Below are 16,843 nucleotides of genomic sequence, written 5' to 3' on the forward strand. Positions count from 1 at the left end.
CGTAGAAGACACACGGCCATGTGAATATTCCACACGGGCGGTGTTTTCATCTGCACCTCATCCGAAGAAGGCATAGGGGTGTGTGTCCGCCCTCGTGAACGACCTTGTGATGGTCACATGCCTGCGGTGGAATTCCACACGGCGTGTGTTTCTCTCGAGACGCTCGTGAGCTCTATATTGAGAAAACACGTAGGTGTGTGTCTACCCCGTGTCTCGGCCCCCGTGAACTACACACGGTGTGGGTAATACACACACGCCTGTGTGATTTCCTACAGAGAGTTCTCTTCTATCCCGAGAAGACACAAGGGGTGTGAGTGCCCCCGTAAATTACACTCAAGATCCACACCCGTGTGGAATTTCCACACGGGCGTAAAAACACTTGAGAAAAATTTCTCGATGGGTAGAGAAGCCACAGTGTGCTTGTAGGGTGCCCCTCATGGATCGGGCACACACGCATGGGGAATTTCCACATGCTCGTGTAGATGTGTTTAGAGGTGAAGTATGTTATCCCAAGAGTACACAGCGGCATGTGTGTGCCCCTGCATCTCCCAATTGGAGTCACATCGGGCTCAGATAATTTCCACACACCCGTGTGGATGTACAAAAGCCATAAGGCCGTGATTCTTCTTTATAAATCACCTGCATTTTTTTATTTCCACACGCCCAACCACTCAGGGAACGCATCCTTACACTCTCCTGACCTCTCACCATCCTTTTAGAGGGATTTTACTCGAGTTTTCTAGCCGATTTTTAAGGTTCCATCTCATTTTTGTTGTAAACCCTCATTCCTTCTTTTTCTTCACCATACTTGATTTTTATTCGATTAAATTTGGTGAATGGGCTTCATTTTTGATGTTTAAATGATGGATGTATGTTTTAGAAGAATTTTAGAATGAATTTGTGATGTATTTTTGAGATTTTATTTGATTGATTTTCTTTTCAATACTTGCAGGTATGGCTCGCAGGACAAAGACGGAAGCCGGCAAGCAACCACACGAGCCCCTCACTTGAGCCGTAATGATGGAGTTTTGCATGATACCCAACCACCAGCCTTTCGGGCTTGAGCGAATCGATAAGTGCTTGTGTGATATTAATGCGAAGCATTCTTTCCTTATGTTGAGCATTATTCTTCTCGGGTTTTTACACTAATATGTGTGCTTTTTATGTTACTTTTTGCAGGTAGGGTTGTGAGGCCGCGTATGAAGGAAAGAAGCTAATGTGGATCATAATGCACCGATTTTGGAAGAAATCTTGCTAAGGTTCAAACGCGAAGACATAGGTCGGGTGCGAGATGCTAGAGTGTGTGCCAACTTCCTCGTATTTGAGTTAGCACAACCGTTTGGAGGGGCACAAGGACAGTCACACTCAAGCATTCTGACTTATGCACATAGAACAAGATCTCCACCAATTTGTCCGTTATTAAAGAAGCAAGTGATCCACGACGTGAACGTGTGCCCGTTCGCGTTACCCCGATGAAAGCATGGATTCGGGAAGCTATTCAGGCCTGATACTGTAGAAAAAGTGCAGCAAAGTACTGTAGCAACAATGTTCACAGTTGGCCGAGAAAATAGGAATTCAGAGAATCCACACAGGCTTGTGGAAATTATACATGGCCATGTGGAAATTCCACATGGGCGTGTGAAAAATCCACAGGCCCGTGTGGTCACCCCATTCCAGCCATATTTAAAGCCGATTCAGCTACGATTTCAGCATTCTTTTCTTCATTTTTTCCCCAACTTGAGAGAGTTCTTCGGCTAGGGTTTTGAGGGGTATTGGCCAAGGTTTTGGAGAGGTTCTACGGCTCTGACATCATCATTCCTTAGGAAGAAGGTTGGTAGGAGAGCTTCAATCGAGGCGTATCCTATACCGGACGAGGGAATCCTTGGACGACGAGTAGAGGACTTTCTACAAGACCATCGACTACCCTACCATCGAGGCGGTTTTCTATGGATTCATTGCTTTTTACATTCTATTTCTTTGATTGTACTTAGCTCCATGGAGAGCTAAACCGCTAGTGGGTACTTGGGTATTTGTGAACCCTAGGATGTATTTGTTTCATTGAATCTCTTTGTTATGTCATCAATTAATTGAAGTTTATTGTGAGTTCCAACCTTGAATGCTTGATTGTATGAACATTTCCCCAAGTGTGACACTAGGGTTGAGAGTTCTTGTTGGTAACCTTGTGAGTGAGTAACACACCACTAGCGTTAGACAAAGCTAGGTTGGAGAGAGTTGAGAGCGTGAGTGGAGAGGTACAGGAGCGTCCCCATTACCCTCTGACGTGTTGGATTCTACCTTTGTTCCTCGAGTTCTTTGCGGCCATAATAGAGTGAATGGTTTAAGGGATGACACTCCACTGGGGCTTAGTTGCTCGTGCAATGGAGTGAAGCGTTGAGGTGATCTTAGTATTAGGGACCTTCAATCAGGACCAAAAGGTTAGGTCTATAATTAGGAAGAGATTTATCACTTGGATTCCCTAGAGCTCTTTGCAACTCAATTCGAGTGCGAGGTTGAGAGATTATCTAATCTCTCCTCCGGGACATGTATAGAGTTAGGCATAGTTGACCTTAGATTTGGGACTATATAATTAAGGATTTCCACGACTCACCATTGCATCGATTAGGAAGCATAATAGAGGGTTCTTGCAGTTGAAACAATTATCCTGGGCGGAGCATTATCCGTGTACCGCATCTTTATTGATTGTATTACTTCTTCCTTTACTCGTGCTCCCTTACTTGTTGCTTTTACTTTTGAGAATTGAATCATTGTCACACTTATCACTATTGATCTTTCACATAGCTAAGAAGCGGATTAAGTGTTTTTATTCCGTACTCCCTGTGGATTCGATACCCGCTCATCCGGGATTATTACTTCGACAAACTTGTGCACTTGCAGGATATACGCAAGGGGACCTTGTCAGTGACTGTCGATGCTCAAGTTCGGATAGACTTGATTTCTGGACTTGAGTGCACTTAGAGAGGTTTAACTCACTGATGATATGGCCGATGAGGTTAATGAGCTATTGTTAGTGGACAGCTGGAGGAGATTATTGTCTATTCGTGAGCCATCTATCCATATGTTGATGTTGTAGGTATTATCATCTTTAAAGTTTAACCGATCTTACAATAGTTTTGATTGTGACAACGCCATATAGTTCAGAGCATTCGGATATCACTATAACACGAGTGTCACACAGTTTTCTATCAGGCTAGGATTGTATGATGAGTCATTTATCGAAACCGAGGAGTTTGATCGGTTATCGACCGATTATCTGGTAGTCTTACTCCTCAGAGAGCATACAAGATGCTGTGTGGACAAGGGGAGTATGAGCCAGGGGTCTCGAAGGTGACATGCCTTTCTCGACCTGCTTATCGATACATTTACACCATCCTAACCAGATCAGTGAAAAGCCGCACGCGACAGTATTGGACTTTTAAGCAAACAGGAGCTTCTATACTTATACTCCATGGTACAGAGCGAGCTGTTGCATCTGGGGCACATTTTGACCAAGTATTTAAGACACCAAGGATAGTATGCCTGGATCAGTGTCCTCTTCTCCGGTCCCTACATCATCATTCTCATCATCAAGATTGGTCTACTAAACGCTATCAGAGGGACAGAAAAGATGAACGTACCTACTCCCCGGGGTAAGAGACGATGAGACAGATGGGGATGGTTGATAAGTGCTTGTGCGATATGAATGCGAAGCATTCTTTCCTTATGTTAAGCATTACTTTTCTCGGGTTTTTACACTAATATGTATGTTTTTATGTTACTTTTATGCAGGTAGGGTTGTGAGGCCGATTATAAAGGAAAGAAGCCAATGTGGATCATAATGCACCGATTTTTGGAGGAAATCTTGATATTTGAGTGAAGACATAGGTAGGGTGTGAGATGCTAGAGTCTGTGCCAATCTCCTCATATTTGAGTGAGCATAATCATTTGGAGGGGCACAAGGGCAGTCATACTCAAGCATTCTAACTTATGCTTATAGAATAAGATCTCCACCAACTTTTCTATCATTGCAGAAGCAAAGAGATACACGACGTGAACGTGTGCCCATTTGCATTACCTCGATCAAAGTATGGATTCGTGAAGTATTTCAGGCCGGATACTACAGCAGAGCACTGTAGTTACACCATAGAAAAGTACTATAGCAATACTGTTCATAGCCGGCCGATAAAGCTGCAGAACAGAGAATCCACACGGGCGTGTGGAATTTCCACACGCCCGTGTGAAAAAAATCCACACGGGCGTCCACAGGGGCGTGTGGATCCCTAATTCCAGCCCTACTTAAAGCCGATTCAACCACGATTTCAGTATTCTTTTCTCCATCTTTTCCCCAACTTGAGAGAGGATTTCGGTTAGGGTTTTGAGAGGTATTGGCTAGGGTTTTGGAGAGGTTCTACAGCTCTGACATAGTCATCTCTTTGGAGGAAAGTTGGTAGGGGAGCTTCTGTCGAGGTGTATCCTATACCGGACAAGGGGATCTTTGGATGACGAGTAGAGGACTTTCCACAAGACCATCGACTCGACTATCGATGGGGTTTTCTATGGATTCATTGCTTTTACATTCTATTTCTTTTATTGTACTTAGCTCCATGGAAAGCTAAACCCCTAGTGGATACTTGGGTATTTGTGAACCCTAGGATGTATTTGTTTCATTGAATCTCTTTATTATGCTGTCAATTAATTGAAGTTTATTGTGAGTTCCAACCTTGAATGCTTGATTGTATGAACATTTCCCCAAGTGTGACACTAGGGTTGAGAGTTCTTGTTGGTAACCTTGTGAGTGAGTAACACACCACTAGCGTTAGACAAAGCTAGGTTGGAGAGAGTTGAGAGCGTGAGTGGAGAGGTACAGGAGCGTCCCCATTACCCTCTGACGTGTTGGATTCTACCTTTGTTCCTCGAGTTCTTTGCGGCCATAATAGAGTGAATGGTTTAAGGGATGACACTCCACTGGGGCTTAGTTGCTCGTGCAATGGAGTGAAGCGTTGAGGTGATCTTAGTATTAGGGACCTTCAATCAGGACCAAAAGGTTAGGTCTATAATTAGGAAGAGATTTATCACTTGGATTCCCTAGAGCTCTTTGCAACTCAATTCGAGTGCGAGGTTGAGAGATTATCTAATCTCTCCTCCGGGACATGTATAGAGTTAGGCATAGTTGACCTTAGATTTGGGACTATGTAATTAAGGATTTCCACGACTCACCATTGCATCGATTAGGAAGCATAATAGAGGGTTCTTGCAGTTGAAACAATTATCCTGGGCGGAGCATTATCTGTGTACCGCATCTTTATTGATTGTATTACTTCTTCCTTTACTCGTGCTCCCTTACTTGTTGCTTTTACTTTTGAGAATTGAATCATTGTCACACTTATCACTATTGATCTTTCACATAGCTAAGAAGCGGATTAAGTGTTTTTATTCCGTACTCCCTGTGGATTCGATACCCGCTCATCCGGGATTATTACTTCGACAAACTTGTGCACTTGCAGGATATACGCAAGGGGACCTTGTCAGTGACTGTCGATGCTCAAGTTCGGATAGACTTGATTTCTGGACTTGAGTGCACTTAGAGAGGTTTAACTCACTGATGATATGGCCGATGAGGTTAATGAGCTATTGTTAGTGGACAGCTGGAGGAGATTATTGTCTATTCGTGAGCCATCTATCCATATGTTGATGTTGTAGGTATTATCATCTTTAAAGTTTAACCGATCTTACAATAGTTTTGATTGTGACAACGCCATATAGTTCAGAGCATTCGGATATCACTATAACACGAGTGTCACACAGTTTTCTATCAGGCTAGGATTGTATGATGAGTCATTTATCGAAACCGAGGAGTTTGATCGGTTATCGACCGATTATCCTGGTAGTCTTACTCCTCAGAGAGCATACAAGATGCTGTGTGGACAAGGGGAGTATGAGCCAGGGGTCTCGAAGGTGACATGCCTTTCTCGACCTGCTTATCGATACATTTACGCCATCCTAACCAGATCAGTGAAAAGCCGCACGCGACAGTATTGGACTTTTAAGCAAACAGGAGCTTCTATACTTATACTCTATGGTACAGAGCGAGCTGTTGCATCTGGGGCACATTTTGACCAAGTATTTAAGACACCAAGGATAGTATGCCTGGATCAGTGTCCTCTTCTCCGGTCCCTACATCATCATTCTCATCATCAAGATTGGTCTACTAAACGCTATCAGAGGGACAGAAAAGATGAACGTACCTACTCCCCGGGGTAAGAGACGATGAGACAGATGGGGATGGTTGATAAGTGCTTGTGCGATATGAATGCGAAGCATTCTTTCCTTATGTTAAGCATTACTTTTCTCGGGTTTTTACACTAATATGTATGTTTTTATGTTACTTTTATGCAGGTAGGGTTGTGAGGCCGATTATAAAGGAAAGAAGCCAATGTGGATCATAATGCACCGATTTTTGGAGGAAATCTTGATATTTGAGTGAAGACATAGGTAGGGTGTGAGATGCTAGAGTCTGTGCCAATCTCCTCATATTTGAGTGAGCATAATCATTTGGAGGGGCACAAGGGCAGTCATACTCAAGCATTCTAACTTATGCTTATAGAATAAGATCTCCACCAACTTTTCTATCATTGCAAGAAGCAAAGAGATACACGACGTGAACGTGTGCCCATTTGCATTACCTCGATCAAAGTATGGATTCGTGAAGTATTTCAGGCCGGATACTACAGCAGAGCACTGTAGTTACACCATAGAAAAGTACTATAGCAATACTGTTCATAGCCGGCCGATAAAGCTGCAGAACAGAGAATCCACACGGGCGTGTGGAATTTCCACACGCCCGTGTGAAAAAAATCCACACGGGCGTCCACAGGGGCGTGTGGATCCCTAATTCCAGCCCTACTTAAAGCCGATTCAACCACGATTTCAGTATTCTTTTCTCCATCTTTTCCCCAACTTGAGAGAGGATTTCGGTTAGGGTTTTGAGAGGTATTGGCTAGGGTTTTGGAGAGGTTCTACAGCTCTGACATAGTCATCTCTTTGGAGGAAAGTTGGTAGGGGAGCTTCTGTCGAGGTGTATCCTATACCGGACAAGGGGATCTTTGGATGACGAGTAGAGGACTTTCCACAAGACCATCGACTCGACTATCGATGGGGTTTTCTATGGATTCATTGCTTTTACATTCTATTTCTTTTATTATACTTAGCTCCATGGAAAGCTAAACCCCTAGTGGATACTTGGGTATTTGTGAACCCTAGGATGTATTTGTTTCATTGAATCTCTTTATTATGCTGTCAATTAATTAAAGTTTATTGTGAGTTCCAACCTTGAATGCTTGATTGTATGAACATTTCCCCAAGTGTGACACTAGGTTTGAGAGTTCTTGTTGGTAACCTTGTGAGTGACTGACACACCACGAGTGTTAGACAAAGCTAGGTTGGAGAGGGTTGAGAGGGTGAGTCGAGAGGTACAGGAACGTCCCCTTTCCCCTCCGATGTGTTAGATTCTACCTCCGTTCCTCGAGTTCTTTGCGTCCATAATAGAGTGAATGGTCTAAGGGATGACCTTCCGCTAGGGCTTAGTTGCTGGTGTAACAGAGTGAAGCGCAGAAGTGATATTAGTATGTAGGGCTTAATTGTGGTTAGGGACCTTCCACCTGCAACAAAGGATTAGGTCTACAATTAGGAAGAGATTTATCACTTGGAATCCCTAGAACTTATTGCAATTCTATGCGAGTGCGAGGTTGAGAGGTTATTCAATCTCTCCTCTGGGACATGTATAGAGTTAGGCATGGTTGACCTTAGATTTGGGACTATGTAATTAAGGATTTCCGCGACTCACTTGCATTGATTAGAAAGCATAATAGAGAGTTCTTGCACTTGAAGTGATTGTCCTAGGTGGAGGAATATCCGGGTAACCCATCTTTATCGATTGTCTTACAGTCTTCTTTACTTGTGCTCTTTTTACTTGTTGTTTTTTTACTTTTTTTGAGAATTGAACCATTGTCACACATATCACTATTCATCTTTCACATAGCTAAGAAGCGAATTACGTGTTTTTATTCCCTACTCCCTGTAGATACGATACCCGCTCATCGTGGATTATTACTCGACAAACCCGTGCACTTGCTGGATATACGCAAGGTGATCTTGTCAAATTTTTGGCGTCGTTGCCGGGAGTGGGCATTTAGAGATACTTTTGCATTTTGTTTTTCTTAGCTATTTTTACCATACATTCTATTTCATATCTTCTTTTTCTATCATCGTTCTGATTTCTTTTTCCTTCTTTTTGGGTGCAGCTCTAGGTTATGACCGGAGGGAATCCCTCAACATTGATTGTAGGAGATCCTGAGGTTGAACGTACACTTAGAAGAAAAGGGAAAGAGCCTGTATAAGAACAGTCTAATCCAGCTGATTTGGAAGTAGAAGAATCTGAAAACATGGCATAACAGAATGAGCAACAGTGAACATTATCTGATTATGCCAGACCTTCAGTGTTGGGGACACAATCGAGTATTGTGTGTCCCCTGATTACAGCTCAGAACTTTAAGTTGAAGTCGGCATTCATCCACATGTTACAGCAATCCGCCCAGTTCAATGTTTTGGCCGATGAGGATCCAAACAGTCATATAGAGGGTTTTCTTGAGGTGTGTGATATGCTGAAGATAAACGGAGTGTCGGATGATGCCATCAAGTTGCGAGCCTTCCCATTTTCCTTAAAGTGGAGAGCAAAGCTGTGGCTACACTCATTACCTAGAGCATCAATTACCACATAGGAGGAGATGGTAGAAGCTTTTCTTTCCCATTATTTTCCTCCCAGAAAATCTGCAAAGCTTAGGAATGAGATCTCATTCTTTGTTCAGTTGGAATTGGAGTCTCTATTCGAGACATGGGAAAGGTTCAAGGAGCTCCTGAGAAAGTGGCTGCAACATGGATTTCCAGAGTGGATGATTGTTCAGACCTTTTACAATGGTTTGAACCCTAGTACAAAGCAACTCTTAGATGCGGCAGTAGGAGGTACCTTAGGTAGCAAGACCCCCGATGAGGCCCGTCAGTTAATTGAAGAAATAGGGTTAAACAGCTACCAATGCAATGATAGGGAGAAGAAAAAGGTGGCCGGTCTCCATGAGATAGATGCAGTAACTTCATTGGTGGCTCAAGTGGAAAATTTGAGTAAGAAGTTAGATCTTCGAACTTCAAATAGAGTAGCGGCCATGACAAATTGTAACGGGTATGGTAGAGGACATGCTCTCTCCGATTGCCCGATCTCTATTGGTCATGCATCTTCGGTTGAGAATGTTAATTTTGTAGGTAATGGCATGAGACCTCAAGGAAACCCATATAGAAATACCTACAATCCGGGTTGGAAGAATCATCCAAATTTCTCATGGAATAATCACGGTCCACCAAAGGCCATGGGGCCACCGGGTTTCCAACCACAACAAGAAGCCCCGCATGTGGAAAACAAAGTTTCAGGTTTGGAAACCCGAATGAATGATTTGGAGAAGGCCTTGACTAGATTTGTGCAATCTACAAATACAAGGTTTGAATCAGTCGAGGCTACACTTCGCAACCACACCGCCTCTTTGCATAACCTTGAAAATCAGGAGGGGCAAATTGCGAAGTCTCTTTCTGAAAGGCCATATGGAAGCTTGCCGAGCAATACAGATATCGACCCTAGAGAGCATGTGAAGGCGATCACTTTGAGAAGTGGTCGTGAGGTTGAAGGTAGGCTTCTGAGTGAGAAGCCAAAAGAACACACACCCGAGGTTATAGAGGTGGAAGAGGGAACAAGCAAAGAGAAAGAAGTGGCACCCCTACCTTTCAAGCCAAGAATGCCTTATCCCTCTGGATTAAAGAATGACTAAGGGGATAAATAGTACAAGATGTTTCTGAGTTTGTTCAAGCAACTCCACATCAATATTCCTTTTGTTGAGGCATTGGCTCAAATACCTAATTATGTGAAGTTCTTGAAAGGCTTGTTGACCAACAAGAGGAAGTTGGAGGAGAGTACTTCAGTGATTCTAGATGATTCATGCTCGGTGGTGTTGTAAAGGAATATACCGAGCAAGAAGAAAGACCCGGGAAGCTTCATCATTCCGTGTAGCATTGGCAATATGGGTGAAGAAATGGCATTGGCAGACTCAGGGGCCAGCATCAATGTCATGCTGTAGACTTAGTGGTGCTATACGACGAGGAGGATGCGGATGTACCCTTGATATTTGGGAGGCCGTTCTTACGGACCTCCAAGGCATTGATTGACATGGACGGCGGAGAGCTAACTTTGAGAGTTGGAAATGACAAGCTCACATACCCCCTTGCTGAAGCCATGCGCCATTCTCTTGATTTTGATGACACTTTATATTTTCTAGACACTACTGATGAGATTGTTGATGAATACATGCAAGAAATGTTCAATCCGGACCTGTACAAGGATTTGTTCGAACAAGAGGATGATTATGAAGAAGTAATGATGCTTGGTTCGACGGAAAAAGTCCCATCTACCCCGGGGATCTTGAAGAAGGTGCTTTGTAAAATGAAGAGGGCTAGGAGACGCCACTGGAAACGCTCCAAGGCTGTTGGAGACGTACGTGAACCGAAAAAGTTGTATGAACCATTGGTAGGTAGCCCCAAGTCCGATAATACACCCTCTACCTTCAAGAGATTGTGCTCATCATGCTTCCAAGTCATGGGTAAGAAGGCAACATTCATCTATGTGCCCTCGTGAGGTAAGACAAGGTCTGTTAAGCTTAGTGACGTTAAAATGTAGTATTTTACCCAAGCGTTTTCTTTTTTTTTAGTCGAATAATGTAGTATTTTGCATGTATAAATTGTTGAGTGTTGGTGTCTTGATTTTTAGATGCTTGTGCTATGATTTTATTTGAGGTTTTGAGTATTCATCGTGTGTTTTCATGTGGATTTGGCGAAGTTGGGTCGTTTGAGCTTTATTTCATGTTTTCCACTGGTAAAAATTGCATAACAAGGCAGGCTCTGAGTGTGTAAACATGTTCACAAATTTCCTATAGAGCCTGCAGGTTTTTCTAAGGCAGCCAGGGAAAACGCACGTACGTGTAGTATTTCAACACGCCCGTGGACTTACACTGCGAGCTCATCCAGAGAAGGCGCACGGGCGTGCGGCTGCCCTTGTGAATAACCATGCGACTATCGCACGCCCGTGGGTAATTTCTGCACGGGCATGTGATTTTCTGCAGAGTTTGGCAGATTATCCCGAGAGCACACAGGGGCGTGAACTCGTCCCTGTGGGCGACCTTGTGAACTTCGCACGGGCGTGGATAATTTCTGCATGCCTGTGCGAATCTCTACAGAGGAGCTCTCTCCATCCTGAGAAGGCACAGGGGCGTGCGCTTGCCCTTGTAAAGTGGACATGTGAATGTCCACGCCCGTGTGGCATTTCTGCATGGGCGTGAGGAACACTTAGGAATTTTCTCGGATGTCTAGAGAAGCCACAAGGGCATGCGGCTGCCCCTGTGGGTCAGGCGCACGGGCGTGGGTATTTTCCACATGCCCGTGCGAGAGCATTCAAAGTCAAAATGGCATTTTCCTGAGAGCGCACAGGGCGTGCACCTGCCCCTGTGCAGTTTTCCTGTGGAGACGCACGGTCGTGTGTAACTTCCGCCCGCCCGTGGAAATGCGCAGAATTCTAAGAGACGCAAATTTTTCTTTAAAAATCCTCTCGATTTCTCTTCCTCTTCATCTTCAACCACTTGAAAACCGCCTCCCCGATTAATTTCCGCCGTTGATCGTTTAGTGTTACGGGATTTCAAGCAAATTTTCGATCGAATTCAAGGTTTTCATACCTATCTTTTTCTTTTCTTTCGGTGAATCTTTAATCCCTCCTCTATTTGCCATTTCTTGTTTTAGTAAATTAAACAACTTGAGTTCCGTTAAATTTTCATTTAAAAGGGTCTATGCATGTTTAGAGAGCATTTTTAAGAGGGTTTTACATTGTATTTTTTGTTTTTTTGAAAATAGAAATGCTATCGCAGTGTGTAATTAAGGATTTACACGGCTCACCATTGCATTGATTAGGAAGCATAATAGAGGGTTCTTGCACTTGAAACAATTATCCTAGGCGGAGCATTATCCAGGTACCCTATCTTTATCGATTGCCTTTACCCCTTTCTTTTACTTTTTGCTCTCTTACTTGTTTTTTTTATTGTTGAGAATTGAATCATTGTCACACTTATCATCATTGACCATTCACATAGCTAAGAATTGATTTAAGTATTTCTATTTCCTATTACCTGTGGATTCGATACCCTCTCATCCGGGATTATTACTTCGACAAACCCGTGCACTTGCGGGATTTACGCAAGGGGACCTTGTCAAGTTTTTGGTGCCGTTGCCGGGGAATAGGCGTTTAGAGATACTTTGCACTTTGTTTTCTTAGCTATTTCCCAATACATTCTATTTCCTATCTTCTTTTCTATCATCGTTCTGATTTCTTTTTTCTTCTTTTTGGGTGCAGCTCCAGGTTATGGCCCGAGGAAATCCCTCAACATTGATTGAAGGAGATCCTGAGCTTGAACATACACTTAGAAGAAAAGGGAAAGAGCCTGTACAAGAATAGTCTAATCCAGCTGATTTGGAAGTAGAAGAATTTGAAAACATTGCAGAACAGAATGAGCAATAGTGAACATTATCCGATTATGCCAGAACTTCAGTGTTGGGGACATAATCCAGTATTATGCGTCCCCCGATTACAGCTCAGAACTTTGAGTTGAAGCCGGCATTCAATGGTTTGGCCGATCAGGATCCAAACAGTCACATAGAGAGCTTTCTCGAGGTGTGTGATATGCTGAAAATAATTGGGTGACGGATGATGCCATCAAATTGAGAGCCTTCCCATTTTCCCTAAAGGGAAGAGCGAAGCAGTGGCTACACTCGTTACCTAGAGTGTCAATTACCACGTGGGAGGAGATGGTGGAAGCATTTCTATCTCGTTATTTTCCTCCTGAAAAAATAGCAAAGCTTAGGAATGAGATCTCATCCTTTGTTCAGTTGGAATTGGAGTCTCTATTCGAGACATGGGAAAGGTTGAAGGAGCTCCTGAGAAAGTGCCCGCAACATGGATTCCCAGAGTAGATGATTGTTCAAACCTTTTACAATGGTTTGAAGACGAGTACAAGGCAACTCTTGGATGCGGCAGCAGGAGGTACCTTAGGTAGCAAGACCCCCGATGAGGCCCGTCTATTGATTGAAGAAATGGGGTTAAATAGCTACCAATGGAATGCTAGGGAGAAGAAAAAGGTGGCCGGTCTCCATGAGATAGATGTGGTAACTTCATTGGCGGCCCAAGTGGAAACTTTGAGTAAGAAGTTAGATCTTCTAACTTCAAATAGAGTGGCGGCCGTGACTAATTGCACCGGGTGTGGTGGAGGACATGCTCCCTCTGATTGTCCGATCTCTATTGGTGATGTTTCTTCGGTGGAGAATGTTGATTTTGTAGATAATTGCATGAGACCTCAAGGAAACCCATATAGTAATACCTACAATCCGAGTTGGAAGAATCATCCCAATTTCTCATGGAGTAATCAAGGTCCACAAAAGGCCATGGGGCCACCGAAGCTTTCCAACAACAACAACAAGCCCTCGTGTGGAAAAATGTAGTCTTAGGTTTGGAAACCCGAATGAGTGACCTAGAGAAGCACTTGACTAGATTTATACAATCAGAAATACAAGGTTTGAATCATTCGAGCCTACACTTCGCAACCACACCGCCTCGTTGCATAATATTGAAAATCAAGTGGGGCAAATTGCGAAGTCTCTCTCTGAAAGGCCACAAAGAAGCTTGCCGAGCAATATAGAGACCAATCCTAGAGAGCACGTGAAGGCGATCACTTTGAGAAGTGGTCGTTAGGTTGAAGGTAGGCTTCGAGTGAGAAGCCAAAAAGAACACGCACCCAAGCTATAGAGATTGAAGAGGGAACAAGCAAAGAGAAAGAGGTGGTACCCCCACCTTTCAAGCCAAGAATCCCTTATCTCTCTAGATTGAAAAATGACCAAGGGGATGAACAGTACAAGAAGTTCCTGAGTTTGTTCAAGAAACTCTACATTAATATTCCTTTTATTAAGGCATTGGCCCAAATGCCTAAGTATGTGAAGTTCTTGAAAGACTTGTTGACTAACAAGAGGAAGTTGGAGGAAAGTGCTTCAGTGACTTTAGATGCTTCATGCCCGGAGGTATTGCAAAAGGACATGCCGAACAAGAAGAAAGACCCGGGAAGCTTCATCATTCCATGTAATATTGGCAATCTAGGTGAATAAATGGCATTGGCGGACTCAGGGGCCAGTATCAACGTCATGCCATACACCTTCTTTCAAAAGCTAGGCTTGGGTGAGTCTAGGCCTACTCGGATGACTTTGCAACTAGCGGATTGAACAGTGCGACATCCGAGAGGCATCATTGAAGACGTGCTTGTCAAAGTGGACAAGTACATTTTTCCGGTTGACTTTGTAGTGCTAGATGATGATGAGGATGCGGATGTACCCTTGATACTTGGGAGACCGTTCTTATGGAATTCCAAAGAATTGATTGACATGGACGGCGGAGAGCTCACATTGAAAGTTAGAGACGACAAGCTCATATACCGCCTTGCTGAAGCCATGCGGTCTTCTCTTGATTTTGATGATACGTTAAATTTTCTAGACACTACTGATGAGATTATTGATGAATACATGCAGGAAATGTTCAATCCGGATCCATATGAAGGTTTGTTTGACCAAGAGGAGGGCAATGAAGAAGTAATGATGCTTGGATCAATGAAAGAAGTACCATCTACCCAGGATCTTGAAGAAGGTGCTCCAGAAAATGAAGAGGGCTAGGAGACGCCACCGGAAACACTCCAAGGCTGTTGGAGATGTCCGTGAACCAAAGAAGTTGGATGAACCATTGCTAGGCGGTCACAAACCCGATAATACACCCTCTACCCTCATGCTTTCAAGACATGGGTTAGAGGGCAACCTTCATCTATGAACCCCCGTGAGGTAAGACAAGGTACGTCAAGCTTAGTGATGTTAAACAAGCGCTTCTTGGGAGGCAACCCAAGTGTTTACTGTTTTCTTATTTTTAGGTAGGTTGTTTGCATGAATAAATTGTTAAGTGTTGGTGTCTTGATTTTTATGATGCTTGTGCTGCGATTTTATTGTTGGTTTTTAAAGTCATTGTGTGTTTTCAAGTGGAATTGGTGAAGTATACTCATTTGAGCTCTATTTCATGTTTTTCACTGGTAAAATTTGCATAATAGAACAGGCTCTGAGTGTGTAAACATGTTCAGAAATTTTCTGTAGAGCGTGCAGATTTTTCTAAGTCATCCAGAGAAAACACATGGGCGTGTGGAATTTCCGCATGCCCGTGGAGCTGCACTGCGAGCTCAGCCAGAGAAGGCACAGGGGCGTGCGGCTGTCCTTGTGAACGACCATGCGACTGTCACATGACCGTGGGTAATTTCCGCACGGGCGTGTGAATTCCTGCAGAGTTGGGTGGATTTTTCCGAGAGCACACATGGGCCTGGACTTGCCCCTGTGGATGACCGTGTGAACTATGGACAGGCGTGGGTAATTTCCACACGCCTGTGCAAAATTCTGCAGACGAGTTCTCTCCATCCCGAGAAGACACAGGGGCATGTCGCTGCCCCTGTGAGTTGGGCATGTGAATGTCCACGCCCATGCGGAATTTCCGCACGGGCGTGTAGAACACTTGGTATTCTTCTCGGATGTTCAGAGAAGCCACAGGGGCGTGCGGCTGCCCCTGTGGGTCGGGCTCACGGGCGTGGGTATTTTCCGCACGCCCGTGTGAGATCGTTCAAAGTTAGTGAAAGTTTTTCCCGAGAGCGCCCATGGGCGTCCACCTGCCCCTGTGAAGTTCTCCTGTGGGGCGCACGAGCGTGGGTAATTACCGCACGCCTGTGTGGATGCACAGAACATCAAGGATCGCGAGTTCTTTTTAAAGAAGATTAGTTTCTCTCCCTTTTCACGACCTCTACTCGTCTAGAAACACTATCACATCATTCTCTGATTTCATAGCGCTAATTTGGTAGAATTTCTGAAAGGTTTTTTGGCCGGTTCTTCATTTTCTCATCCCATCTCATCGGTAAGCCTTATTCATCATTTTCTTTGCCAATTCATGGTTTCCATCGATTAATCTAGTTAATAATGCTTCGTTTCTTCAATTAGAAAGATGATTAATGTTTTGAACAAAGTTAGAAGTATTTTTAAGTTGTATTTTTGGACTTTTGAAGCCTGGCCGTGCGGTTTTCATGCCCTGTGGATCCACACGGGCGTACGGAAATTCCACACGACCGTGTGGATTTCTGCAGCATTATTTTATCAACTTGTTTGATCGATTTCATTTCAAATTTTGCAGATTATGGCACCTCGATCGAAGAAGCAAGCTTTAAAGAGACCGCATGAGTCATCCCCTGAGACTGAGGGCATGAGGTTTGCGATTCCAGAGCACCAGGTTCGCTATGAGCGCTTGTCGAAACTCCATTTTGGGTAGGCTCGATTCTTGGACACGACTATACTGTGAGATCTATAACAGGGAGATGAGCTCGCTATTGAGGTAGAGGATCTCGTTTCAGCAGGTGGTTGGCGGCAGTTATTGACAATTAGAGAGCCAGCCATTAGAGAGTTTGCATTGGAGGTGCTATCATCATTTGAGTTTGACAGATCATACGCGAGCTTTGCAGTTTAAACTCCATTCAATTCAGAATATTTGGACACCAGCATAGCTTGAGCATTACTCAGTTTTTAGTACTACTTGGCTTTTATGAGGAGGCATTCACAGATACGGAGGAGTACGCTCAGTTACCGATTGATTATC

The 16,843-nt window shown here is 43.8% G+C and overlaps 2 non-coding genes across 2 annotated transcripts; both read right to left on the reverse strand.

The window, feature by feature from the left end:
* Nucleotides 1–8,828: 8,828 nt before the first annotated feature.
* Nucleotides 8,829–8,935, reverse strand: LOC120253976. Its single transcript, XR_005534491.1, has one exon. It is a non-coding gene; the product is annotated as a small nucleolar RNA R71 (small nucleolar RNA).
* A 4,052-nt stretch (nucleotides 8,936–12,987) lies between these two features.
* LOC120253975 lies at nucleotides 12,988–13,094 on the reverse strand. The gene has a single exon (XR_005534490.1). It is a non-coding gene; the product is annotated as a small nucleolar RNA R71 (small nucleolar RNA).
* Nucleotides 13,095–16,843: the final 3,749 nt, after the last annotated feature.

This window comes from Dioscorea cayenensis, unplaced genomic scaffold, assembly GCF_009730915.1.
Source record: "Dioscorea cayenensis subsp. rotundata cultivar TDr96_F1 unplaced genomic scaffold, TDr96_F1_v2_PseudoChromosome.rev07_lg8_w22 25.fasta BLBR01000271.1, whole genome shotgun sequence".
NCBI classification, from domain to species: domain Eukaryota; kingdom Viridiplantae; phylum Streptophyta; class Magnoliopsida; order Dioscoreales; family Dioscoreaceae; genus Dioscorea; species Dioscorea cayenensis.